Source organism: Carassius gibelio, chromosome A7 (genome assembly GCF_023724105.1).
Source record: "Carassius gibelio isolate Cgi1373 ecotype wild population from Czech Republic chromosome A7, carGib1.2-hapl.c, whole genome shotgun sequence".
Lineage (NCBI taxonomy): Eukaryota > Metazoa > Chordata > Actinopteri > Cypriniformes > Cyprinidae > Carassius > Carassius gibelio.
In genome coordinates, this window is record NC_068377.1 from 14,326,879 (window position 1) to 14,354,671 (window position 27,793).

The 27,793-nt window shown below is 38.3% G+C and overlaps 1 protein-coding gene across 1 annotated transcript in view; it reads left to right on the plus strand.

Annotated features, from left to right (window-relative positions):
- Positions 1-27,546, plus strand: part of LOC128016640 (uncharacterized) — a 46,193-nt gene extending 18,647 nt beyond the window's left edge. Inside the window, exon 2 of the mRNA XM_052601311.1 lies at positions 27,384-27,546. The gene's annotated coding sequence lies outside the window, so the exon portion shown is untranslated. The remainder of the gene's footprint in view (positions 1-27,383) is intronic.
- Positions 27,547-27,793: the final 247 nt, after the last annotated feature.

Here is a 27,793-nt window from a genome sequence, read left to right on the forward strand (position 1 = left end):
TAAACCATGGCTTATCATTGTTGAATGTTAAATAAGTCCTGGTAGAAATGCATATATCCTCACAGAAACTAATATAGGATGTTACAGTCTTTGTGAGTTCGTCCAGATCGGTGGTAGCAGCTTCAAAAACACTCCAATCAGTGAGGTCAAAACAAGATTGTAAATCCTGCTCTGTTTCGCTGGTCCATCTCTTCACAGTCCTTACTACAGGTTTAGCAGATTTAAGTTTTTGCTTGTAGGACGGTATAAAATGAACCACACAGTGATCAGAACGTCCCAAAGCTGCTCGTGGAACAGAGTGATATGCATCCTTTATTGTGGTGTAACAGTGATCCAATATATTACTGTCTCTGGTGGGACATGTAACATGCTGTCTGTATTTTGGCAGTTCACGGGAGAGATTGGCTTTGTTTAAGTCCCCAAGAATGATTAAAACAGAGTCCGGGTGTTGTTGTTCTGTGTCTGTGATCTGATCAGCAAGTTTCTGTAAAGCTGAGCTCACATGCACTTGCGGACTTTATTTTCGGAGTTATCAGGAGAAAATGCCTCATAACGTGTATACATGGGTATCGACTCCTGATGGTTAAGGGTAGACAAATAACTATTCGAACAGTACAGCATTTTCCTTACTCAAACACTATGTCCATAAAGGCTAATGTTTTTGTGTGTTTGAAGACTGGATAAGTTTTGCCATCTTGCCAATATACTTTTGTATGTGTTAAATATCCTGTGCATAGGCACTTAATCGTTTATAGAATGAGATTTTGGCCAAGTGAATAAAACAAGAAGAAACACTAAGCACCCATAACAAAAATAAACGTTACATAACCTGTAAAAGTTGATGAAAGCCTATAATGTGATTCACTTGGCTCAGATTCACTTGGCTCTATATACAAAACACAGATTTCCTCGTTTGCAGGCAAAAGTCTTGTTAACTCCATTTGATCTTGTTTTTTCATATAGCCTAATGTTAAGTGCAAGTGTCTGATACATCACCCACATTGATTTAGGACCTCAGGGAACAAACACACAAATACACTTCAAAGTCGGCTACTGCCAAAGCAATTAAAAAGTATCCTTTCTCCCATCTTCGGTCTGAAAGTTATTAATGATTAACTAAGGATCAACAATGCTCAAATTGTCTGGACCTGTTTCCTGTCAAGGATAACAACCTATGTCAACATTAAGAGAAGTGATACCGTGACTCCACAACAGAGGACGTCTGTTACGAAATACTCCTGCGCATCAGAAAAATTAATCATAAACTAATCATGTGATGTCGATATCCTGAGTTGGTTTCCTGTCAGCAGTGTTGTTATCCACTCAAAAGGAGTTGAAGAAATTAACTCTTGTCTCAAGAACCAACCCCACAGGAATCATCAATAATTAATGGACCTCAACACAAAGGATCCATACAGCATGTCCCATGACTTGTGACTTGCATTTGACTTGCATTTGACTCTTTCTACGAACTGAACTTTTTAATAAATAATCTCAAAAGGACAACCATTGAGAAATCTGACGGGTTAACTATACTCACAAGTAATATATTTTATGTCTTATACGGTATATGCTTGATCTGTTCAATGTAATCGGTGCAACTTTAACTAATGTTTTATATGCCCTTTTAGCAGATATTGCTATTAAATGTGTGGAAGATATGGAAATTTTAGTATTGAACGAATGGCCGCGATATTTGCAAGACTGTGAAATAAATGAAAAGATGGTATTTTGAATTATGTGTGTTGTAAGACACTATAGTAATTATTAAACAAAACCTGCAAAGACAGTTCCCCATGTGATAAATTGAAGCCTTGTAACAACTAGATTGGAAGATCGCATCGCAGGATGGACCAAATCCGCTTGGACAAAACCCCAATGCCTGAACATATTTGGTGTGCTTCCTTTTTTCACCATGGCTTGAACTACCTAGTCCCACATGCTGCTAGCATTCTTGTTATCCAGAACTCAAAATACTCCATTGAAACTTCATGACTGCCAGGGATCTTCGAAGTCTTGCAAACAACAAAGCTCTCAGAAGATCTTCCGAAGCTTCTACCAACCCATCACCAGGAGGGTTTTCCCAAAAGACATCATCCAAACGACAGATCTGCAACCAATTCGAGGTGTCGGGATTGCCTGAGACGAGGCAACAAGTGAATCTCCAATTCTTCTGAACCCCGCTTTTCAGCGCAAATGCAAGTAAAACAAACACTTAATTTCTTGCTGAAATAGGTGCAAATTGATCTTAAGCAGTAGAGACAAGACAATTTTTTTTTGGTGCGATCTAATGAATAACTTAAGTTACTATACTTTTAGGACTTCGTTCAAATTTCGTAAATCCTCCTCTTCAGTAACTGTGTGTGTCTGTGTGTGTATGCATGTATGTTTGTGTGTTCATTAGGTTTTAGATCCATGTAATAGAGTAGCTCAATAAATTCTTGTTTCATTTATGAATAAGCATTGTCTTGTGCGGTGTATTTTAAAGTTAAACTTTGCTTAGATCCTGATCAATTTTGTTTGTGTGTTTGTTGGCCATGAAGTAGTATAAACAGAATTGCTAAGATTTTCATTCGCTGGACGAACTGTTGATGAAGTACAATTTTAATAAAATTTGGAATCAGTTCAGTTAAAGCAATTCAAATCTCTAGATTTCGATTGCTCTTTAAAAGAAAAAGCTAAATACCTACAATGACGATGCAGTGTTGTTTAATTATTGACCTTTTTTCCCTTTCTTTCACCCATCAAACATTATAGTCGGCTACTGCCAAAGCAATTAAAAAGTATCCTTTCTCCCATCTTCGGTCTGAAAGTTATTAATGATTAACTAAGGATCAACAATGCTCAAATTGTCTGGACCTGTTTCCTGTCAAGGATAACAACCTATGTCAACATTAAGAGAAGTGATAACGTGACTCCACAACAGAGGACGCTGTTCGGACAGTTCGCTGGACGAACTGTTGATGAAGTACAATTTTAATAAAATTTGGAATCAGTTCAGTTAAAGCAATTCAAATCTCTAGATTTCGATTCCTCTTTAAAAGAAAAAGCTAAATACCTACACTGACGATGCAGTTTTGTTTAATTATTGACCTTTTTTCCCTTTCTTTCACCCATCAAACATTATATTGTGTGTATTTGGTTACTTAAACTCAACAAAACTATGAAATATGCTTATACAATAAAAATAAAACAGTGCATCCTTATGCCACGGAGGTCACAGAAGAGCATATGCAACACAGTGATATGGAGTCACACAGAAGAGACTGTTGACAAAGGAATTATTGAATAAAGTCATTACTTTTGTTTTCTTCGCCTACAAAAAGTATTCACGTCACTTCATATAACCCAGATTGCATGTCTGATGGCAGATGGAGTATTCTGACGATGACTTTTTATACCTTTTATGGGCATTGACACTGCTATTTACTTGGTAGTATATGGGACAGTCTCAAGTCCAGGTTTTTTTTTTTTTTTTTTTTTTTTTTTGGACAAAGGGTATATGTTACCCTTGGGAGATATCATCAGGAAACATGGTGTTAGCTTTCACTGTTATGCTGATGATACTCAGCTCTATATTTCTTCATGGCCCGGTGAAACACATCAATTTGAAAAACTAATGGAATGCATACTTGATATAAAAAACTGGATGATGAGTAATTTCTTACTGCTAAATTCTGAAAAAAACAGAGGTGTTAATTAGATGACCTAAAAACTCTGCTTGTAATAACCTAGACCACTGTCTAAGACTTGATGGTTGCTTTATCAATTCTTCGTCATCAGTAGTAACCTAGGTGTGCTATTTGATCGCAATCTTTCCTTATGTGGTGAATACCAGTTCGCCGATAATTAAGCGGTACCTCAGTTGGTATAAAAGCGGCATTTCCAAGCATAGAGGCACGTCATTTGATTGCGTCACGGCGTTGCTGCCGCTTCCGGGATTCCACCGCTCTGAGTTGGAGGTATGTGTGTTTGGCGTTTTGCCGATGGCTGGCAGGTGTATGGTGAAATTACTAGGTTTTCTGTGCAGCTAGAGTTGGCCCGTGGGAGTTTATATGACTGTTAAAAAGAAGGTTGATCTTCCTCGCGATGTTATTTTGACAACTGGAAATAAAGCGACCATATATGTGTGTTGGACAACAGACTGTAGGTGATTTGCTTCTCCCCAGATTCGGTAAGTGGTATTCCCATACCATACCCGTACTGATCAAATGAGTTGGTGACGATTGAATAACGTGTTCTCTCCTTCCCCAGTGATCAGCATAAGGGCGATCTGGGTGCACGCTTAATTAGTGATATCTGAAGTAGCCATTCAAGAGGCATGCTTGACGGCATGGCCTAGCCGCGACATTGCTGTTTTGCTTTAGTTTCATTTTTTGATTTCTTTCTCGTTTCTTTCGTTTTTTTTGTGTGAATTGTTATATTTTTGGTTAAATTCGTTTGCCTGTAACATTTATTGATTTATTTTCATTTATTTTGTTTCTTTTCATTCTTGTCATTGTGTATTATTCCTATTGTTGCTTATCATTTTTCCTTATCTTTAAAAAATAATAATTATTTATTATTACCACTATTATTCCTGCGGTTATTGCTGGTATTTATTTGGTATTTTGCTTTGTATCGTTTTTTTTCTGTTATTAGTTTGTTAATTGAGCAGTAATCAGCCCAATGCTGTGTGTTTTATGTTTAAAGAAAAAATGTTTATTCTTTCTCTTCCCTCTTTCTTTTGACTTAGGAGTGGGGTGTATCAGAGTGGCGGCTATCTAGGGTGTGGAGGTGGTCTTTTGACAAAAGTGTGGGGTGTAACTTATGTTTGTAGTGTAATTCCACTAGAGTGTCTTTTGAGATTGAAATCCACAAGGGAAGGCTGCTTTAATTTGGGCTGTTGTGATGCTCCATGTGTGGCCGACCCACTTTCTGAGACACCCCAGTTCTATGATGTAACCTTTTGAGTTAACCCTTTTGATTTAGTCCTGTTGTTTTATCGCTTGTGGCTCTGGCCATTTATTCTGAACTACTTGTGTTCATTTTGGTCATTTTTACCTTTATGATAATAAAGCTGTATTCTTATATTGATTCACGCCTCATTGGTGGATGCTCTGTGGGAGCGAACGAACCGGTGTGCTTTTCTTTAAGTGTTATTTTCCCCAGGCGTTTAGCCAGGGGTGGCGTAGTCGCTACTACTGATAATTAGAGCTCCGTTACCACTTCCCCCCAATGCCACATTTGGCGTAGTCGGCAGGGTTTTCTCTCAGTATGAGACATTAACTTGAGGCGTGGATGTTTTTATTCTAGCTGTTTTTGTTTCCCTGGATTTTCAATTTGCGTTCTAGCTGTTTTTGTTTTTTCATCTTTTCTTGTGGTGTTGTTTTTCTGTGTCTAGTACAAGCAAAACAGCGGTGTCCATTTGGTTAGGAGTGTCTGTTTGGGCTGAATTCCTTTACCTTGGTAAGTGGTATTCCTTATTTTGTCATCATGGAAGACGAGTTAAGGGAATTACGAGAACTTGTAGCCCAATTAAAAGCCGATAATTTAAAGCTGCGTCAGGAGCAGGCCCAGGCCAGTGTACCTGGTCCTAGCAGTGACCATGTACCAGAGTTCCCTGCAGCAACGCCATCTGTTTCAGCTGGTGTTGCCGTAGTGGAGCGGTTTGTATTGGTACCTAGGGACAGAAAATGCCCCAAATTTAACAGCAGGTCTGGGTTGGGAATTAATGAATGGGTTGAAGAAGTGCAGGCTTGTATTCGGGCCCGGCACTTATCTACGGCAGACCAGTCATTCTTTTTGTTTGATCACCTGGAGGGGGAGGCACGTGAGGAAATTAGATATAGGCCAGCAAGTGAACGGGAGGATCCAGATAAGATCATTGCCGCCTTAAGGGAATTGTATGGGGATACCCAGTCCTATGTCTCCTTGCAAGAAGCCTTTTTCTCCAGAAGGCAACAGGAGGGAGAGACTCTTTTAGAGTTCTCTCTTGTCCTGATGGGCCTCCTGGAGAGGGTGAAGCAGAGGTCACCGGTTATGTTGTCCAATGCAGAAACTTTGTTGCGCGATCAATTCGTGGAAAACGTCCTTGATAGTACGTTACGTCGTGAGTTAAAGCAATTGGTCCGTCGTCAACCCGAAGTAACATTACTGCATGTTCGTAGTGAAGCTATTCGATGGGAACGGGAGGGTTTGCCTGGGGGTACAAGAAGCCGTAGTCATTCCGTCCCCTTAGCCCATGGCTTTCAGTATGGGGTTCAAAGCAGTGCACCTTCACGGGTGGACCAACCCTCTCCGTCTGTAGAAATGAGTGAGCTTAGAGAGATGTTGAAACTGCAGCAGGAACAGTTAACTCGGCTTACTCAAAGTGTTGCTCAGTTACAAAACCCGTCACGCAGTGTTCGAGCAGTAGGTGGCCCTGTGACCTGTAGGAGGTGCCAAAAACCTGGTCATTTTGCGAGGGATTGCGATGGGGAAAGGGTCCCACCCCGCTCTCCCTCTGTCACCCGTCCTAATACTAGGGCTTTAGTAGGGGCATTCCCTCGTTCAGGTGCGGAGTCGGGAAACTAGTTCCCGCCGAGTTGTTGAGCCACAGTTCGGTAGGGGGCCACTCTGGCTCTGATATTCCAGGTAGAGGTGATTCCGTGTTGCAGTTAATGTCGTCTTGTCCTCATTTGATGGTGGTAATGGGTGGTGTGCCAGTTCCTTGTTTAGTTGACACGGGATCCATGGTTTCCACAATCACTGAAAGTTGTTTTCGGGAGCATTTCGAGCCTTGGGGTCAGGACCGTCTTAAGACTTGTCAGTGGTTACAGCTTAGAGCCGCCAATGGGTTGTCTATCCCTTACATAGGATACATGGAGTTAAGCGTTGAACTATGTGGGAAGTTGTTGCCAAAATGTGGTGTCTTGGTAGTCCGGGACCCTCCTGGTGGTATTTGTGCCCAGGCACCAGGTGTCTTGGGGATGAATATCTTGGGTCGTTGCTATCAGGAACTTTTTGGGCAGCACGGGCCTTCCCTTTTTGAGTCTCCACTAGTATCAGCTGTGCCCAAGTTAGTCTTTCAGGCGTTACAATATTGTCACCAAGCGAGTACTCAGCCTGCTTCTGGGAAGTCTGGTGCAGTGAGGGTACGTGGTCCTCGAGCAGGTCGTGTCCCAGGTGGCACCATTAAATTGGTAGCGGCCACCTGCTCTGAGCATTACTCTGACAGTGTAGTACTTCTTGAGCCCCCCGAGGGTGGGCTCCCCATGGGGTTATTAATCTCCCCAGCATTAGTCAGAGTGATTAGGGGTACAGTCTATGTTCCTGTGGTTCATGTGGGGACTACAGATGTTCTGTTGTTCCCTCGTCGTGTTATAGGCTCATTGACGAGCGTATCTGTTGTTTCATTACCCCCTGGGGTCTCAGAGGTTAAGCCTGGTACTGTCTGTTCTGTTTCTTCCCAGACTGGTGTTTCTTATGCACAGGATCTGCTGGATACAGTAGATTTGTCTCTTTTGTCGGGGGAAGATCGGGTTAAGGTTAAAGATCTCCTTCGGAAGTATCAGTCTGTGTTTTCCACTTTTGAAGGAGATTTAGGATGTACCGACTTGATCTCGCATGATATCCCATTACTAGATGATGTTCCTGTTCGGCAGCGGTATCGCCGTGTACCTCCAACTGATTATGAAGCAGTACGGGCACACATTAACCAGTTGTTGGAGACCCAGGTCATCCGAGAAAGTTGTAGCCCTTTTGCCTCTCCAATTGTGCTTGTAAAGAAAAAAGATGGGAATTTACGCATGTGTGTAGATTACCGCCAGTTGAACGCCAAGACGAGGAAGGATGCTTTTCCCTTACCTCGCATCGAGGAGTCTCTGGATGCCCTAACCGGTGCACGCTGGTTTTCGACTCTGGATTTAACCAGTGGGTATAACCAGGTTCCTGTTAGGGAGGGGGATAAGTATAAGACCGCTTTCTGCACCCCCTTTGGCCTATTCGAGTGGAATAGGATGCCATTTGGGCTCTGCAATGCGCCTAGTACCTTCCAGAGACTCATGCAACGTCTGTTTGGTGATCAACAGTGCCAGTCATTATTGTTGTACCTGGATGACATTGTGGTCTTTTCTTCTTCTGTCGAGCAGCACTTGGAGAGGCTGGAGGTGGTTTTGAGTCGACTGGATCGGGAGGGCTTAAAGGCTAAGCTGGAGAAGTGTGTGTTTCTTCGGTCTGAGGTGAAGTACTTAGGCCATGTGATTTCCTCTAAGGGGGTGGCTACAGACCCTAGTAAGATCCAGGCGGTGGCTCAGTGGCGTTGTCCGACTAATGTTACGGAGCTGCGCTCTTTTCTCGGCTTTGCTAGCTATTACCGTCGGTTTGTGGAGGGGTTTGCTAGGATTGCAGCCCCCCTGCATAAGTTAGCGGCAGAGTTTTCGAGTGCTAGGGCTAGGCCTAGGAAGCAAGTTGGATTGGGTTTTATGGCGGCTTGGAGCGAACTGTGCCAACAGAGCTTTAAGGACTTGAAGGATAAACTCACTACTGCCCCCGTACTTGCTTACGCAGATTTTTCCCAACCCTTTATCCTGGAGGTCGATGCTAGCCATGGTGGCCTGGGAGCAGTCCTTTCTCAGGAACAGGAAGGGAAAATACGTCCTATTGCGTATGCTAGTCGCGGTCTAAGGCCCACTGAGTGCAACATGTCTAACTACAGCTCTATGAAGCTGGAGTTTCTGGCGCTCAAGTGGGCCATGACTGAAAAATTCCGGGAGTACCTGTTGGGTAGTCCGTGTGTTGTCTTCACGGATAACAATCCCTTGAGTCATTTGTCTACAGCAAAATTGGGGGCCACCGAGCAGCGGTGGGCTGCCCAGTTGGCTGCTTTTAATTTTCAGATACGGTACAGGTCGGGAAAAAGTAATGTGAATGCCGATGCTCTTTCCCGCCAGAATTTTCCAGAAGAGGGGCCATTGCATGCATTAGCCCCGGGAGCAGCAATACCAGCATTGCTGCAGCAAGTAGAGGAGGTCAGATCAGTTGTCGAGGTACAGCAAGCAGCTATCACTACTTTACCTGGTCCTTCTGGTGTTGATGTCTGTTTATTGCAGACGGAGGATCCAGTTATTTCGGAGCTCCTGCCATTTTGGAGGCGGAAGGCCCGTCCCAGGGTTGAGGAGAGGCAGGGGCTGTCTGTGGAGGCATTGAAGTTACTCCGCCAGTGGGACCGTTTTGTAGAACAAGATGGGACACTGTACCGTAGGGTTCAGTGCCCGGAGGGCGGAGAGGAGTTCTTGCAGCTGATATTACCATCTGTTTTGAAGACCGAGGTGCTGACACAGTTGCATCAATGTCATGGACATCAGGGCATTGAGCGAACTGCTGAATTAGTTCGGCGAAGGTGTTATTGGCCCGGGTTAGCATCAGATGTGGCCCGCTGGTGCCAGGAATGCGAAAGATGTCAGTCTGCTAAAGACACACGGCCAGTGGCGCAGAGTTTCATGGGTCATTTGTTGGCATCACGGCCTAATGAGATTCTGGCCATTGACTATACGTTGTTAGAGCCTTCGACCTCAGGGGTAGAAAATGTGCTGGTAATGACTGACGTCTTCAGCAAATATACTCTTGCTGTTCCTACACGGGACCAGCGGGCTGAAACTGTTGCTCAGGTCTTGGTCAATGAGTGGTTTTACAAGTTTGGTATTCCAGGCCGGTTGCACTCAGATCAGGGACAGAACTTCGAGTCCGCACTTATTCGCCAGCTGTGCGGCCTGTATGGAGTGGAGAAGTCTCGTACGACCCCTTATCATCCGGCAGGTAACGGTCAATGCGAACGTTTTAATCAGACTTTGCACAATCTGTTACGTACTTTACCAGTGTCCAGGAAGAGGGACTGGGTGTCATGTTTGCCTCAGCTTCTCTTCTATTATAATACCACCCCTCATCAAGCCACTGGTGAGTCACCCTATTTTTTGATGCTGGGACAGGAACCACGATTGCCTGTGGATTTCCTGTTGGGTAGGGTACAGGAACCAGTGGCTGGTAGTATACACGAATGGATTCTGGAGCATCAAGCCAGGTTGCATACGGCTTTTGAAGGGGCACAAGGGCGATTACAGGAGGCAGCCAAGCGACGGAAAATGAAGCATGACCAGCAGGTACGGGATGTACCTTTGGTGGAGGGCCAGCGGGTGTACCTGCGAGAATATGGTCATAAAGGTCGGCATAAGATCCAGGATGTGTGGAGTTCGATTGAGTATCAGGTAGTGCGGGCTCCTTCGGAAGGTGGTGGGGTTTATTCCATTGCTCCCAGGGACGATTTGAGTAAGGTGAGGAATGTACACCGTTCCTTATTGAAAGGGCGGGTACAGGGTAGTGATTTTGCGGTAGAACCACCACAGCAGCAGTTAGAGTTTAGAGAGGTGCCTATGCAGGAAAAGGAGGAGGAAGAGGAGATTGATTTGGTACAAGTAATAGCTGGTGGTTCCAATGTATTGAGCAGGGAGATTGTGGTGCCTAATTCACCGGCATGCAACGAAGATCGGTCACCAGAGGGGGTACTAGACTTGGCTGATCCAGGGCTTATAGGTACCTCTGGTGAAGTAGAGGTGGTAGAAAGTCATCCTGCCCCGGTATCAGTTTTAGGGTTGGAAGTAGTTGAAGGGGTGAGACGAACAGGGCGAGTAACTGCAGGTCACCACTCCAACCTTCACCACCTCCCTCGTACGGTGATCGGGACAGTGGCTTCCGGGTCTAATTTTATAGGGGCTATTTTTAGACCTTGGAATTAAGGTGACGGGGTTGTTATTGGCTGGTGCATCGTCGGGTCGGCGATGCAAAAGCTGAGGGGGGTAGATTGTGGTGAATACCAGTTCGCCGATAATTAAGCGGTACCTCAGTTGGTATAAAAGCGGCATTTCCAAGCATAGAGGCACGTCATTTGATTGCGTCACGGCGTTGCTGCCGCTTCCGGGATTCCACCGCTCTGAGTTGGAGGTATGTGTGTTTGGCATTTTGCCGATGGCTGGCAGGTGTATGGTGAAATTACTAGGTTTTCTGTGCAGCTAGAGTTGGCCCGTGGGAGTTTATATGACTGTTAAAAAGAAGGCTGATCTTCCTCGCGATGTTATTTTGACAACTGGAAATAAAGCGACCATATATGTGTGTTGGACAACAGACTGTAGGTGATTTGCTTCTCCCCGGATTCGGTAAGTGGTATTCCCATACCATACCCATACTGATCAAATGAGTTGGTGACGATTGAATAACGTGTTCTCTCCTTCCCCAGTGATCAGCATAAGGGCGATCTGGGTGCACGCTTAATTAGTGATATCTGAAGTAGCCATTCAAGAGGCATGCTTGACGGCATGGCCTAGCCGCGACATTGCTGTTTTGCTTTAGTTTCATTTTTTGATTTCTTTCTCGTTTCTTTCGTTTTTTTTGTGTGAATTGTTATATTTTTGGTTAAATTCGTTTGCCTGTAACATTTATTGATTTATTTTCATTTATTTTGTTTCTTTTCATTCTTGTCATTGTGTATTATTCCTATTGTTGCTTATCATTTTTCCTTATCTTTAAAAAATAATAATTATTTATTATTACCACTATTATTCCTGCGGTTATTGCTGGTATTTATTTGGTATTTTGCTTTGTATCGTTTTTTTTCTGTTATTAGTTTGTTAATTGAGCAGTAATCAGCCCAATGCTGTGTGTTTTATGTTTAAAGAAAAAATGTTTATTCTTTCTCTTCCCTCTTTCTTTTGACTTAGGAGTGGGGTGTATCAGAGTGGCGGCTATCTAGGGTGTGGAGGTGGTCTTTTGTCAAAAGTGTGGGGTGTAACTTATGTTTGTAGTGTAATTCCACTAGAGTGTCTTTTGAGATTGAAATCCACAAGGGAAGGCTGCTTTAATTTGGGCTGTTGTGATGCTCCATGTGTGGCCGACCCACTTTCTGAGACACCCCAGTTCTATGATGTAACCTTTTGAGTTAACCCTTTTGATTTAGTCCTGTTGTTTTATCGCTTGTGGCTCTGGCCATTTATTCTGAACTACTTGTGTTCATTTTGGTCATTTTTACCTTTATGATAATAAAGCTGTATTCTTATATTGATTCACGCCTCATTGGTGGATGCTCTGTGGGAGCGAACGAACCGGTGTGCTTTTCTTTAAGTGTTATTTTCCCCAGGCGTTTAGCCAGGGGTGGCGTAGTCGCTACTACTGATAATTAGAGCTCCGTTACCACTTCCCCCCAATGCCACACTTAGAAAGCCACGTTTCTAGCATTTGTAAAAGTGCATTTTTCCATCTCAAAAATATATATAAATTACGGCCTATGCTCTCAATGTCAAATGCAGAAATGTTAATCCATGCATTTATGACCTCAAGATTAGATTATTGTAATGCTTTATTGGGTGGTTGTTCTGCACGCTTAGTAACAAATTACAGCTAGTCCAAAATGCAGCAGCAAGAGTTCTTACTAGAACCAGGAAGTATGACCCTATTAGCCCGGTCCTGACAACACTGCACTGGCTCCCTATCAAACATCGTATAGATATTAAAATATTGCTTATTACTTATAAAGCCCTAAATAGTTTAGCACCTCAGTATTTGAATGAGCTCCTTTTACATTATAATCCTCTATGTCCGCTACGTTCTCAAAACTCAAGGCAATTTGATAATACTTAGAATATCAAAATCAACTGTGGGCGGCAGATCCTTTTCCTATTTGGCGCTTAAACTCTGGAATAACCTACCTAACAATATGCTTTTAATATGCAAATCCGTTAAATGATTTTTAGGCTGCATTAATTAGGTAAACTGGAACCGGGAACACTTCCCATAACACCCTATGTACTTGCTACATCATTAGAAGAATGGCATCTACGCTAATATTTGTCTGTTTCTCTCTTATTCCGAGGTCACCGTAGCCACCAGATCCAGTCTGTATCCAGATCAGAGGATCACTGCAGTCACCCGGATCCAGTACGTATCCAGACCAGATGGTGGATCAGCACCTAGAAAGGACCTCTACTGCCCTGAAAGACAGCGGAGACCAGGACAACTAGAGCCCCAGATGCAGATCCCCTGTAAAGACCTTGTCTCAGAGGAACACCAGGACAAGACCACAGGAAACAGATGATTTATCTGCACAATCTGACTTTGCTGCAGCCTGGAATTGAATTACTGGTTTTGTCTGGTCAGAGCAGAACTGGCCCCCCAACTGAGCCTGGTTTCTCACAAGGTTTTTTTCTCCATTCTGTCAGCGGTGGAGTTTCGGTTTCTTGCCCCTTTCGTCTCTGGCTTGCTTAGTTGGGGTCACTTCATCTACAGCGATATTATTGACTTGATAGCAAATGAATGCACAGACTCTATTTAAACTGAACAGAGATAACATCACTGAATTCAATGATGAACTGCCTTTAACTATCATTTTGCATTATTGAGACACTGTTTTCCTAATGAATGTTGTTCAGTTGCTTTGACGCAATATATTTTGTTTAATAACTAATGGGTTGCCTATGTTTTCACTTTAGAATATTGTTTCAGATTCTAAGTAATTCTTCAGGAATTATCTGATAATTATTTATTAATTACTAATGGGTTCCCAATATTTTCACTTTAGAATAGGCCTAATGTTTCAGGGCCAAAATAAGTCCTGCATAATTATTTTATTAATTATTTATTAATTACAAATTGGATACCTGTATTTTCACTTTTCCTCAGGCTTTGCCTTACATACAGACATTTAATTAATGATAATGTGGTATATGTTGAGGAGGCACACATAAAGTACTGTATATAAAATATAAAAACTAAGGTAAGTTATCACAAGGCACTGGAGTTATGGTGGGGTTCCTATTGGAAGCTGATTTCTTACAAAACACACTCACAAAACAATTTACTACATAGGCAAAACATCTATAAAAAGTATTGCATTTTTTAATATTGCATTTTCATACTACTACTACTATTGCTAATAACATTTATATGAAAGGGTCACAATTCAATGTAATTGTGTAAAACTGTTAATTAGCAGTTACTTCATAGTTATTTTTCTTGAACCCTAACTAGTAGAGAATGAATAGAAGTTATTCAGGATAACATAACATAATCATAAAATTATATTACATACTGATTAATTAACACATCTTCCTTAGTAGTTAACAGCAGTGAGTTAAGTGTTAATGGATAATCACCTGTTAGTTATTCAATAATTCCTTATTAGCAGAGCTGGGTAGATTACTTATGAATTGTAATCAGTTACTGATTACAGATTACATGAAAATAATTGTAGTCATTAATATAATCTCTTTGATTACAAAATTTTGGTAACGTAATCTGATTACATTTGGATTACATTTAGATTACATTCAGCTAAATCTTGCACTTTTTTAAATATATTTAATTCACCAAAGAGAGCCACAATAGCTTCTTGTGTCCTTACAAATAATTGTGTCTTTAATAAAAAAAAAAAAAAAAAAAAATAAAAAAAAAACACCAGAAGTGAATATTACTGTATCACTGATAAACATCAAACAATAGGTACATTGCAAACATTAATTTTGAAAAAGACACACAGCGATGACATTTCTATCCATCTCAAACCATTTTAAGTGCAGAGTAACAATGAGAAAAAGACAAACAATAACAAAATTACAAAAATGAATATTAAAGAGGATGAAACTCACAACAATAACATTGCTAATACAGGGCTCGACATTAAGCTTTCACAGGAGCTTGTCCGAGTAAAAAAAGTTACTTGTCTTTTTTTTTTTTTTTTTGGCACAAATGTAATATATTCTGAAGCAGTCTCATCAGTGCTCTATCAGGTATTATTTTATTCAACATATTTTTTTTATATATTTGCCTTAAATTGATTGCTGTTATACTTTATATACTTAGTGAGTGCATCATTGATTCAACCAATTTGTTCAAATGTCTGATTAATTCAACAAATGAAGCAACTGACTGAATCATTGACTCGTTTGAAAATGAATAATTTAGTAACGAAAGACTTGTGTGTTGCTTGGGGATGTGTTACTGTTCTGCTGTGGCTTTGCTTATAGTTATTTTTGTTTGAAATGAAGTAAAAACGATCCACAACGTCTCTAAAATGTAAGTCAGTTAACATTACCTGTTTATTTAACTGAAGATGTAAAAAATCGATATCACAGTTGCAATCGAGCTGAAAGTCGGGAAAACATCACTCCTGGTCGTGTGATGTTGCACATATTATACAGAATATTTAGATTTTTTTCTACCGCACAAACATGTGTTTGTTCATGTTTGTTTCTTTGTGTGTGTGGTTGCGCTTATAGTGTTGATTTCTCTGTGAGTCAGAAGGCTGCACGTCCCTCAGCTGACGCGACCTTGATACTGTCAATACAATATCCATTATTAGTCACTGTTTACACTGAAAGTAATAAAATCAGAATCATTCTCGCCAAATTTTGCTGCCCTAGTTATTGTTTGTTATAAAAATTTTGATCAGGTTACTTGTCCATTCGTTCCGTTAATGTCGAGCACTGGCTAATATATAAAGACCATTTCCAGGTCAAATATTTCATCTCAAAACACTTGAAGTGCACAATGAAGAAAAATCAACATTACAAAAATATATTTAAAAACATGAAATTAAAAAGAGGTTCCCCTCCTTTTTTCATTATCTTGTTGCTGATTTCTTCTTAACGCAATTCTGACACCCCTCCCGTCTCTGCTGGAAAAAACTCTAAGAATCACGAATGTATATAAGTGGCAGGTTTATTAGGAAAAAATATAAACATTAAGAAAAAAGAAACTTAGGAGAATTTGTGAATTGTGAACGACTTATTACCATATAAATAATGCAAATAATATGTAATCATGTAATCCATAAAAAAGTAACTGTAGTCTGATTACGAGTATTTTCAAAAGTAGTTTACTCTAATTACAAGTAACTTGAGTTTTGGAATCTGATTACGTGTAATCCGTTACTACCACGCTCTGCTTATTAGTTATGTACATAACTAATAAGGAATTATTGAAGAACTACCATGTGATTATTCTTTAACACTTAACTCAATACTGTTAACTACAAAGGAAGATGTGTTAATTAAGTAAGAAACAGTATTCTAAAGTGTTACCAAAATAATTTAGTTCAGTAAAAGAACAGACAATACAATTAAAAACAGAACACGGTTGCTGAACGACAGCTGCATCACAGATCAGATTTCATTTATCCAATGAGGAGACCATTTAAATGGTTCCATATTGTTCACAAATTTTTATTTTATTTAAACTTTGTGTCATTTATTTATTTTATTTGACATCAAGGTGTATCCCGTGCCTCCAAGCTGTCTCACATGTTCTACTCTTTTCTTTTTTTTTATTTGGTTATGTCATGCATGTTTACTTAGCCTATAGTATTTCCAGTTTTGTATACCTATTTAAACATTATGTAAGTTAATTTTAAATTTTATATTTGGCATAGCCTGCCCTAGCACGGTGAATTTTTATTTGTTTTGTTATTAAAAGTTATATGTTTTATATATTGGCTAGAGAGTTTGACATTATATTTTGTCGTTGCATTCAAGCAATTGACACTGAAAGAAAAATGCACATGCTGCCTTTAAGCTATTTAAAAGCGAAGGAAAGCAAGGAAAAGAGGGAAAATTCTAACAAACTAAAAGCCAATTATTGCTTAATCTGAATTACTGCTATTTGAAAGTGGTAATAAAATGTGCACGCTAAAAAGTGAGGGAACATCCACACGGTGATACCGGTTTTACCAGTCCTCATCCTCCATAAAAAGCGCAGCACACTACTGAATATTTGTGTTGGACTTTTCTGGAACAGTGTTGAAATAAAACATTGATTCTAGTCGTGTCCTCTTTTGGAAGGCCAAACACGTAGTTTAACTTTCACAATGAAACACACAGCGAATTTAAACCACATCATATGACCCCTTTAAATTGTTGCAGGAAACAATTATACAAAAGAACATTTCTCTGAAGTAAAATTAAAACTATAATAATTCAGTTATGTTTAATAAAATTAGTTTAAATAATAGTATTAATAATAAATTTTTAATAATAAATGTTTGGATTAAAAATTAACAGACTTCTTCCTGCTGAATAAGTGAAATAAAAGCTGCCTCATAATATAACCTGTGACCCCGGAATGTTCACATTGACTGCTTTGAGCATATTTACTTATATTAACTTATATTAACATTTTCTATGGATTAAAAACAAATAATCATAATAATAAAATAACCACTTGTTCTCCCCTCTGTCCTGCTTCCGACTTTCTCTTGGTTGTTAAACTGATTGCTTATGTAAGCCGAAGAAGCAGGACTGGGTCAATAATTTAAGGAATGGAGACTGATATTAATCCATTTTTTTTAAGACTCACACAAAAAATGTCAAAGTTGCCATGTACAAAGGGATGGGTCTCGTGATTCATGATCTCTGGAGAGAATTAGTTTCATGACTCATCATAATTAAATATATTTTAAAATTGTCTGTTGGACTCTAGCAGCAGCTTAACAGACAGCGGAGGAGGACTGAGATTGTAAGGGTGAGAACATTGGAATGGGATCTTAAATTATAGAGAAAATCAAAAGAACAGTTTGTCTTTTGTGGATTTGATGCTGAAGTTTTATAGAGTAATGATGGCCTGTTTATCTGAAACTGTCTAGCAGAATCAGTATAAATGGTAGCACACTAAATTCCCCAAACAGGAAGAATGAAACACCTTATTTAATCCCCATATTGTGTTGGCAACATTGTTTGGTAGGCAGACACAATCTTGCAGTTTTAATCTAGATTAAAGACCCATCTCTTTAACCTATCTTACACGTAACACACTAATATGCTCTAATATGCAAATCTGTTAAAGGATTTTTAGGCTGCATTAATTATGTAAACCGGAACCGGAAACACTTCCCATAACACCTGAGGTGCTTGCTACATCATTAGAAGAAAGTCATCTATGCTAATATTAGTTTGTTTCTCTCTTATTCCGAGGTCACCGTAGCCAGATCCAGTCTGTATCCAAGTCAGAGGGTCACTGCAGTCACCCGGATCTAGTACGTATCGAGACCAGATGGTGGATCAGCACCTAGAAAGAACCTCTACAGCCCTGAAAGACAGCGGAGACCAGGGCAACTAGAGCCCTGATATACAGATGCCCTGTAAAGACCTTGTCTCAGATGACCACTGGGACATGACCACAGGAAACAGATGGTTCTTCTCCACAATCTGACTTTGCTGCAACCTGGAATTGAACTGCTGGTTTCATCTGGTCAGAGGAGAACTGGCTTCCCAACTGAGCCTGGTTCCTCCCAAGGTTATTTCTCCCTTTTGTCACCAATGGAGTTTAGGTTCCTTGCCTTAAATCACTGCCTTCAACTGTCATTTTGCATTATTGACAGACTGTTTTCTTAATTAATGTTGTTCAGTTGCTTTGACACAATCTTTTTTTTTGTTTAAAGCGCTATATAAATAAAGGTGACTTGACTTGACTTGTACTGTAAAATACTGTATGAAACTGTTATCAAAATGTGTGTAAAATGGTTTGAGATCATAGTGCATAATAACAGACTTAAAATGACTTATGTACCATTGTGTTTTAAGTCCATAAGAACATAGGGAGTCCTTTTTGTCACTTTGGGTTCAGAAGGGTGCCGTCCCCTCCCTGTGGCAGCTATGAAAATTGTGTGACAGAATTCTGTTGCCGAGACAAGCTTCACTGCAGAATTCTGCCCAAAAGTCAAAGCGGTATAATGTTTACACAAAATAAACTGTCCCACACTTGGGAAAGAAGAGTTTTATTTCTACACACACTCTTTAATGAACACTTTGGATTCAGAAATGTTACTCATTTCACACAGTGACATTGTGGACATGCATGCAGGATGCAGACTGGAAAGGTGAAAAATAGTATGTGAAAAAAAGCAGGATGTCCAAGTTCACAAAGGTAGGCAAAAAGTACCCAGATGATTTATTAATTCTAGTGAGATTCAGAAGGGCGCATCTCATAGACACATCTGATACTATACCAATAGGCAACCGGACAGAGTATTTGTGAATGACATTAAAGCACTCAACTGATGCTCGTAGGTCACATGACAAGCAATACATGGTAGATGTAGTAAGTCCATATTATATTTATACTACACACATTCACACTATATAGACTTAATTTTGAATTAAAAAGAAGTACCTAGTCAGAGAGTGAGTGATTTCAAGCGTAACTACTGAAAAATCCCCACTCACAAACACAGACAAGTGGGTGATACAAACAGACTTTATATCAGCATTTTTGGAATGCCACTTGACCAATCAGTCTTCAGAGAGTGCAGCAGATGTACAATACATTCACGTCTGGGTAAAGCACACACACAAACATACCACAATTTATGTTTATTTTGTTTTTTATTTTATAAAATAAACCATTATCAAATTAAGTCAGAACCCAAACACAATCATAAACAATGCTGATGTATGCAGCAACGAAAACACAGAGAGCACCATCCCAAAGTCACCTAGTACTCCAGGGTTTGCAGCGAACAAGAACAGCCGACTGAAAGCCATCTCAGATTTCCATAGAGGCTCTAGTCTTTTCCACCCTTTCCCTCAAAGCCTCTATTCCCCTTTTCCCTCAAAGATAACAGGGTCAGAGTGCTTTGTTTACTGTTTTCTCTCCCCTGCTTAATTATTTAAATGAGAAAAGGGTTCATATTTGGAGCCATAAACTATATATTCATGAAGGGCGCCAGGCTGTGACTCTAACTAGAGAGTTTCATGGGGGCTTGAGGGCATTTATTGGTGTAAACCCTCTTGAGTTTCTTAACATCCACACAAACAAGTGATTGTTAACCTGAAAATCTGTGCCACACATTCACAGAGCCTCCAAAATCTCCTTGCCAGCTGATGCCTTTCTGATTAGTTTGTTATGACATGTCTGTAAACCGCTTCCAATGTTCCACAATTTGCGTCTAAGCAGAAGGTTCATCTGGCTGCTCATATTTTATTAAATTATTCCTGTTCTCCATTATATCTGTTAATTATGGCACATTAATTAAGTGAAAGTTGATGTTCAGAAATGCAAGCAGGGATTTCGTAGACTGTCAATAAGCAGTCAAACAGATTTGTTCTCATGTCTTTTGGAAGCCAGTCTAACAGCTAATGTGAGTTATCCACAAGTTTTGAAGTTGTGCAAACTTTTTGAGAGTGTCCAGCGCCCATTCTGTATCATCATAAGTAGTTATTATTCTGCACAAAACGTCAACAAGTGATTTATGGGTTTGACCTTTGGCCCCTCCCCCACATGAGCTTGACCTTTTAACCTTGAATTTTTGTCTCTGACTCCTACCCGCTTGCCCTTGACCTTTTGACCTTGACCCCTCAATTGGATGAAGATATGATGGAAAGGCTGACTTTGGCGCCAAGATAGCTGTACAACAGTAGATTGTGCATGATTGTGCATTTAAATAAAAATTCTTAGAATGAAATGGAGATAAAATATTTAAAATATAACAATCAAAAGAGGTTGTATAATAAAAGATTTAAAATAAAATCCTAATAATTAAATCGAAGTAAAAACAATCAATAAAATTGTATAACAAAGGTTTTAAAATAAAATCCTAATAATTAAATGGAAATAAAAACAATCAATAAAGAAGTTGTATAATAAAAGTATAAAATAAAATCCTAATAATTAAATAGAGATAAATCAATCAATAAAGTTGTATAATAAAATCATAATAATTAAATGGTAAATAAAACAATAAATAAAGAAACTGTATAATAAAAAGTTTTAAATAAAAATCTTAATTAATTGTAAATAAAAACAATCAATAAAGAAGATGTATAATAAAAGTTTTAAAATAAAATCCTAATAATTAAATGGAAATAAAAACAATCAATAAAGAAGTTGTAATAAAAGTATAAAATAAAATCCTAATAATTAAATAGAGATAAATCAATCAATAAAGTTGTATAATAAAATCATAATAATTAAATGGAAAATAAAACAATCAATAAAGTTGTATAACAAAGGTTTTAAAATAAAATCCTAATAAATAAATTGAAGTAAAAACAATCAATAAAGAAGACGTATAACAAAGGTTTTAAAATAAAGTCCTAATAATTAAATAGTAATAAAAACAATCAATAAAGAAGTTGTATAATAAAAGTATAAAATAAAACCATAATAATAAAAGTTTACTCTTAGTACTAGATTAATATTGTACAGTTGAAACCTCTTAAACATGTCCTCTCTTACACCCCTCTCTTAGAGTCTCTCTGCGTGTGTGTGTGTACGGAATTAGCTTCAACTGTTAAGCTGATGATACTCAGCTATATATCTCAACGAGACCAGATGAAACTTCTCAATTATCTAAGCTAACAGAGTGTGTTAAAACTGTAAAAGATTGGATGACAAATAATTTTCTCTAATTAAATTCAGATAAGACAGAGATATTAATTATTGGACCAAAAAACACTACACAGAATCTTGTAGATTACAATCTATACATAGACGGATGTACTGTTACTTCCTCTACAGTCAGAAATATGGGTGTCATATTAGACAGCGATTTGTCTTTTGAAAATCATATATCCAATGTTACAAAAACTGCATTCTTCCATCTTAGAAACATTGCCAAGCTACGAAACATGTTATCTGTTTCTGATGCAGAAAAGCTAGTTCATGCATTCATGACCTCTAGACTGGACTATTGTAATGCACTTCTAGGTGGTTGTCCTGCTTCGTCAATAAACAAGCTACAGGTAGTCCAAAATGCAGCAGCTAGAGTCTTTACCAGGTCAAGAAAATATGATCATATTACCCCAATTTTACAGTCTCTGCACTGGCTACCTATTAAGTTCAGTATCAGTTACAAATTATCATTACTTACCTATAAGGCCCTAAATGGTTTAGCTCCTGCGTACCTAACTAGCCTTCTACCACGCTGCAACCCATCACGCACCCTAAGGTCACAAAACGCTGGACTTTTGGTAGTTCCTAGGATAGCAAAGTCCACTAAAGGAGGTAGAGCTTTCTCACATTTGAAGTAAAAACCCACTCAGACTCCAGGGGTTAAAGAATATGGAAATAAATAATTATATAATGACATCATCATCCTAAAGCAATGAATTAATTAAACAAACAAACAAAAAAAGTTTGTCGAACTTATAAAACACACCATACTCTTCTTTTAAAAAAGATAACATTTTAAATTTAATTATATGTAACATAGTATATAAAATAAACATATCTGATGATAAATATAAAAAATATATATATATATCCCTTATATTTGTAGAATGCTAAGAGATGTCCAAACCTGAATGAAATATCCCCAAAATAAAATAATACAATTTAAAAAATAAAATAAAATAAAAATGTTAAAGTTAAATCATAAACAGAATCTCACAGGTCCTAGTATGGGTATTCTCCTGTATGTGAAACCTGAAGGGGTGCTTCACAGACCCTCATAGCGAGTCAATGGGGTACATTATTTTAAACTAACATTTATGTAATGTTTAAATAATCAGTACATGATTATTTACTACATCTGATGTCCGCTGATTCTTAATTCAACAAAATGATAATATATATATATATATATATATATATATATATATATATATATATATATATATATATATATATATATTACCTATAATATTTATATTTTTATATAATACTATATAATAAATAATAATTTATATCATATTATATCATATCATATATGTGATTATATTAGATGTGTTATGCATTAATCACTTTAGATTCTTTAAAGTTCTTATTTTTAGCATGATTTTAGCATGACCATGCCTCCTCTCTCTCTCTCTCTCTCTCTCTCTCTCACACACACACACACACACACACACACAAACACACACGCACACACGCACACACACACACACACACACACACTCACACACACACACACACACACACACACACGCACACACACACACACACACACACACACACACACACACACAAAGAAACATGATGTCAAAGTCTTTCTGTATGTTTTAAAAATAAAACAAAAAATATTTATTTTGCTTTAAATGTATGCTGAGGAGCTTTGTTTGTCACAGCATAGACTGTGAAGTTTAGATGAAGTTGATTTATCTTTTAGAAGAATTATTTCAGAGAAAGACCCTCGATTGTATTCAGCCATTAAAGATGGTTCAGGACAGATGGCTTTGTGGAATCATGCATCCTAGAGATGCAATTTGAGAACCGTGCTTTGCAACGGTCATAAACCTTACACATATCTATGGTACTTTCAGACACAGAGCAGGAAAGACATCTTGCCTCTGTTTAGCTGTTCCAAAATACCTCCATTTAAAAGCAAAAATAAAATATTAAAATGACCACCTGTACATCTAACGGCTGTAGTTCAATTTTATATATTTTATCAATCAATCAATCAATCACCTTTATTTATATAGTGCTTTAAACAAAATACATTGCGTCAAAGCACTGAACAACATTAATTTGGAAAACAGTGTGTCAATAATGCAAAATGATAGTTAAAGGCAGTTCATCATTGAATTCAGTTATGTCATCTCTGTTCAGTTTAAATAGTGTCTGTGCATTTATTTGCAATCAAGTCAATGATATCGCTGTAGATGAAGTGAACCCAACTAAGCAAGCCAGAGGCGACAGCGGCAAGGAACCGAAACTCCATCGGTGACAGAATGGAGAAAAAAGCCTTGGGAGAAACCAGGCTCAGTTGGGGGGCCAGTTCTCCTCTGACCAGACGAAACCAGTAGTTGATTTTGATATTCTAGGTATTATCAAGTTTTGAGAATGTAGCGGACGTAGAGGAGTATAATGTAAAAGGAGCTCATTCAAATACTGAGGTGGTAAACCATTCAGGGCTTTGTAAGTAATAAGCAATATTTTAAAATCTATACGATGTTTGATAGGGAGCCAGTGCAGCGATGACAGGACCGGGCTAATATGGTCATACTTCCTGGTTCTAGTAAGAACTCTTGCTGCTGCATTTTGGACTAGCTGTAGTTTGTTTACTAAGCGTGCAGAACAACCACCGAATAAAGCATTACAATAATCTAACCTTGAAGTCATAAATGCATGGATTAACATTTCTGCATTTGACATTGAGAGCATAGGCCGTAATTTTTATATATTTTTGAGATGGAAAAATGCAGTTTTACAAATGCTAGAAACGTGGCTTTCTAAGGAAAGATTGCGATCAAATAGCACACCTAGGTTCCTAATTGATGACGAAGAATTGACAGAGCAACCATCAAGTCTTAGACAGTGTTCTAGGTTATTACAAGCAGGTCCTATAATTAACACCTCTGTTTTTTCTGAATTTAGCAGAAAGAAATTACTCGTCATCCAATTTTTTATATCGACTATGCATTCCATTAGTTTTTCAAATTGGTGTGTTTCACCAGGCCGCAAAGAAATATATGCAAAGGATTGCTGTGGTCAATTGTGTCAAACGCAGCACTAAGATCCAATAAAACTAATAGAGAGATACACCCACGATCAGATGATAAGAGCAGATCATTTGTAACTTTAAGGAGAGCAGTCTCAGTACTATGATACGGTCTAAATCCTGACTGGAAATCCTCACATATACCATTTTTCTTTAAGAAGGAATATAATTGTGAGGATACCACCTTTTCTAGTATCTTGGACAGAAAAGGGAGATTCGAGATTGGTCAATAATTAACTAGTTCTTTGGGGTCGAGTTGTGTTTTTTTATGAGAGGCTTAATAACAGCCAGTTTGAAAGTTTTGGGGACATATCCTAATGACAATGAGGAATTGATAATAGTCAATAGAGGACCTATGACTTCTGGAAGCACCTCTTTTAGGAGCTTAGATGGTATAGGGTCTAACATACATGTTGTTGGTTTAGATGATTTAACAAGTTTATACAATTCTTCCTCTCCTATAGTAGAGAATGAGTTGAACTGTTCATCAGGGGATCTATAATGCACTGTCTGATGTGATACTGTAGCTGACGGCTGAATGGTTGCAATTTTATCTCTAATAGTATCAATTTTAGAAGTAAAGTAGTTCATAAAGTCATTACTGCTGTGGTGTTGGGAAATGTCAACACTTGTTGAGGCTTTATTTTCGTTAATTTAGCCACTGTATTGAATAAATACCTGGGGTTATGTTTTTTTTTCTTCTAAAAGAGAAGAAAAGAAATCAGATCTAGCAGTTCTTAATGCTTTTCTGTAGGATATGTTACTGTCCCGCCAAGCAAAACGAAATACCTCTAGTTTTGTTTTCCTCCAGCTGCGCTCCATTTTTTAAGCAGCTCTCTTTAGGGTGCGAGTATGCTCATTATACCATGGTGTCAAACTGTTTTCCTTAACCTTCCTTAAGCGTAAAGGAGCAACTGTATTTAAAGTGCTAGAAAAGAGAGAGTCCATAGTTTCTGTTACATCAAGTTGTTCTGATGTTTTGGATATGCTAAGGAATTTGGATACATCAGGAACATCTTTTGTGGTAGAAGTGATGGTTCTTCGATACTTGTAACAAGAAGTAGAATTGACAATTTTGGCTATATGAAGTTTGCACAGAACTAAATAATGATCTGAGATATCATCACTTGGCTGAATAATTTCAACACTATCAACATCAATTCCATGTGACAGTATTAAATCCATAGTATGATTTTGACAATGAGTAGGTCCTGAAACATGTTGTCTAACACCAATAGAGTTCAGAATGTCTATAAATGCTGATCCCAATACATCTTTTTCATTATCGACATGGATATTAAAATCACCAACTATTAAAACTTTATCTGCAGCCAGAACTAACTCGGATGTAAAATCACCAAACTCTTTAAAGTCTGTATGGTGGCCTGGTGGCCTGTATACAGTAGCCAGTACAAACATCACAGGGGATTTATCATTAACATTTGTTTCTCTGGATAATGTAATATGTAGCACCATTACTTCAAACGAGTTATACTTGAAGCCTGCCCTCTGAGAAATCCTGAAAACGTTGTTATAAATTGAAGCAACACCTTTGCCTTTTAGACATGGCTCGTGTTTATAACAGTAATCTTGGGGGGTGGACTCATTTAAAATAATGTAATCATCAGGTTTTAGCCAGGTTTCTGTCAAACAGAGCACATCTATATTATGATCAGTTATCATATTATTTACAAAAAGTGTTTTCGTAGAAAGGGATATGATATTCAATAAGCCAAGCTTTATCATTTGTTTATCCATATTGCATTTGTTTTATTATTTGTTGAACCTCAATTAAATTATTAACCTTAACTTGGTTTGAACATTTTTTGTATTTTCTAGTTCGGGGAACAGACACAGTCTCTATAATTTATATTAAAAGTATCCTTTCTATCCATATTATATTCTTTATTTAAACAATATATTTTAACTGGCTGTATTCCCCCAACGTTGTATATCTACAAATTGTTTTTTGCATTTGTGAAATGTATTTTATAAATATATAATTTTATTTTGCACATGTGAATTGCTTTTTGTGAATATATTTTTTTTTTCACGCATGTGAATTTTTTTTTGTGTATACGTGAATTCGGTTTCATGCATGTGAAGTTGTCTATGCATGTGTGAATCTTGATTTTTGTGTGAATTATATTTGAGACTGATCTGCTTCCATAGTATCAACATGCTTTTTTATATTTGCTGTGTTGTATGTGCGTGTGTGTGTGGTATACATTACATGATGTTTGAGGAGTTGTTTGCGTGTGTGTTTGAGTGCTGTGAAGCGGTGAGTATGTAATGTGGGGTGTTGTATGGTTTTTGACTTGCATGTGTGAGTTTTACAATGTACTGTGGCGTTTTATAACCACTTCTAGGTGGTTGTCCTGCTTCGTCAATAAACAAGCTACAGGCAGTCCAAAATGCAGCAGCTAGAGTCCTTACGAGGTCAAGAAAATATGATCATATTACCCCAATTTTACAGTCTCTGCACTGGCTACCTATTAAGTTCCGTATCAGTTACAAATTATCATTACTTACCTATAAGGCCCTAAATGGTTTAGCTCCAGTGTACCTAACTAGCCTTCTACCACGTTACAACCCATCACGCACCCTAAGGTCACAAAACGCTGGACTTTTGGTCGTTCCTAGGATAGCAAAGTCCACTAAAGGAGGTAGAGCTTTCTCACATTTGGCTCCCAAACTCTGGAATAGCCTTCCTGATAATGTTCGGGGTTCAGACACACTCTCTCTGTTTAAATCTAGATTAAATACACATCTCTTTCGCCAAGCATTCGAATAATGTATCTTTTTAATTGTGAGTGTAGTTGCATCTGATCAAAGGTTAAGGTTAGCTTGGGTTAAACTAATTTTACTTTGTTGGATCAGCAGCTATGCTAATGATGTCTGTATTTTGTTTCTATGTTTCGCCACGGGATTTACATCCCGTGGTAACTAGGATTTACACAAGCTCCAGTCTGGATCCAGAACACCTGAGAAGAGATGATGCTGACCCTCAGAGGACCTCAGATGATGCTAACCCTGAATCAACAAACAGAACTAACAATTATTGCTAAATGTGTGACTGAATCATATAATAACTTAATTAATAATATCGATAGTTCATCGTCTAGCTGACTACATCTTTTATTATTATTATTTTTATTTTTTCTAAAATCCTGTCAAATGTGCACAAACTACTAGCTACTACTAAATATTGTAGAAACATAATTTTCTGTAAAGTTGCTTTGTAACGATTTGTCTTGTAAAAAGCGCTATACAAATAAACTTGAATTGAATTGAATTGAATTAAAAATGGATTACAGTTTGTATCGATTGCTAACCCACAATTCGTGAAACAATTCACCA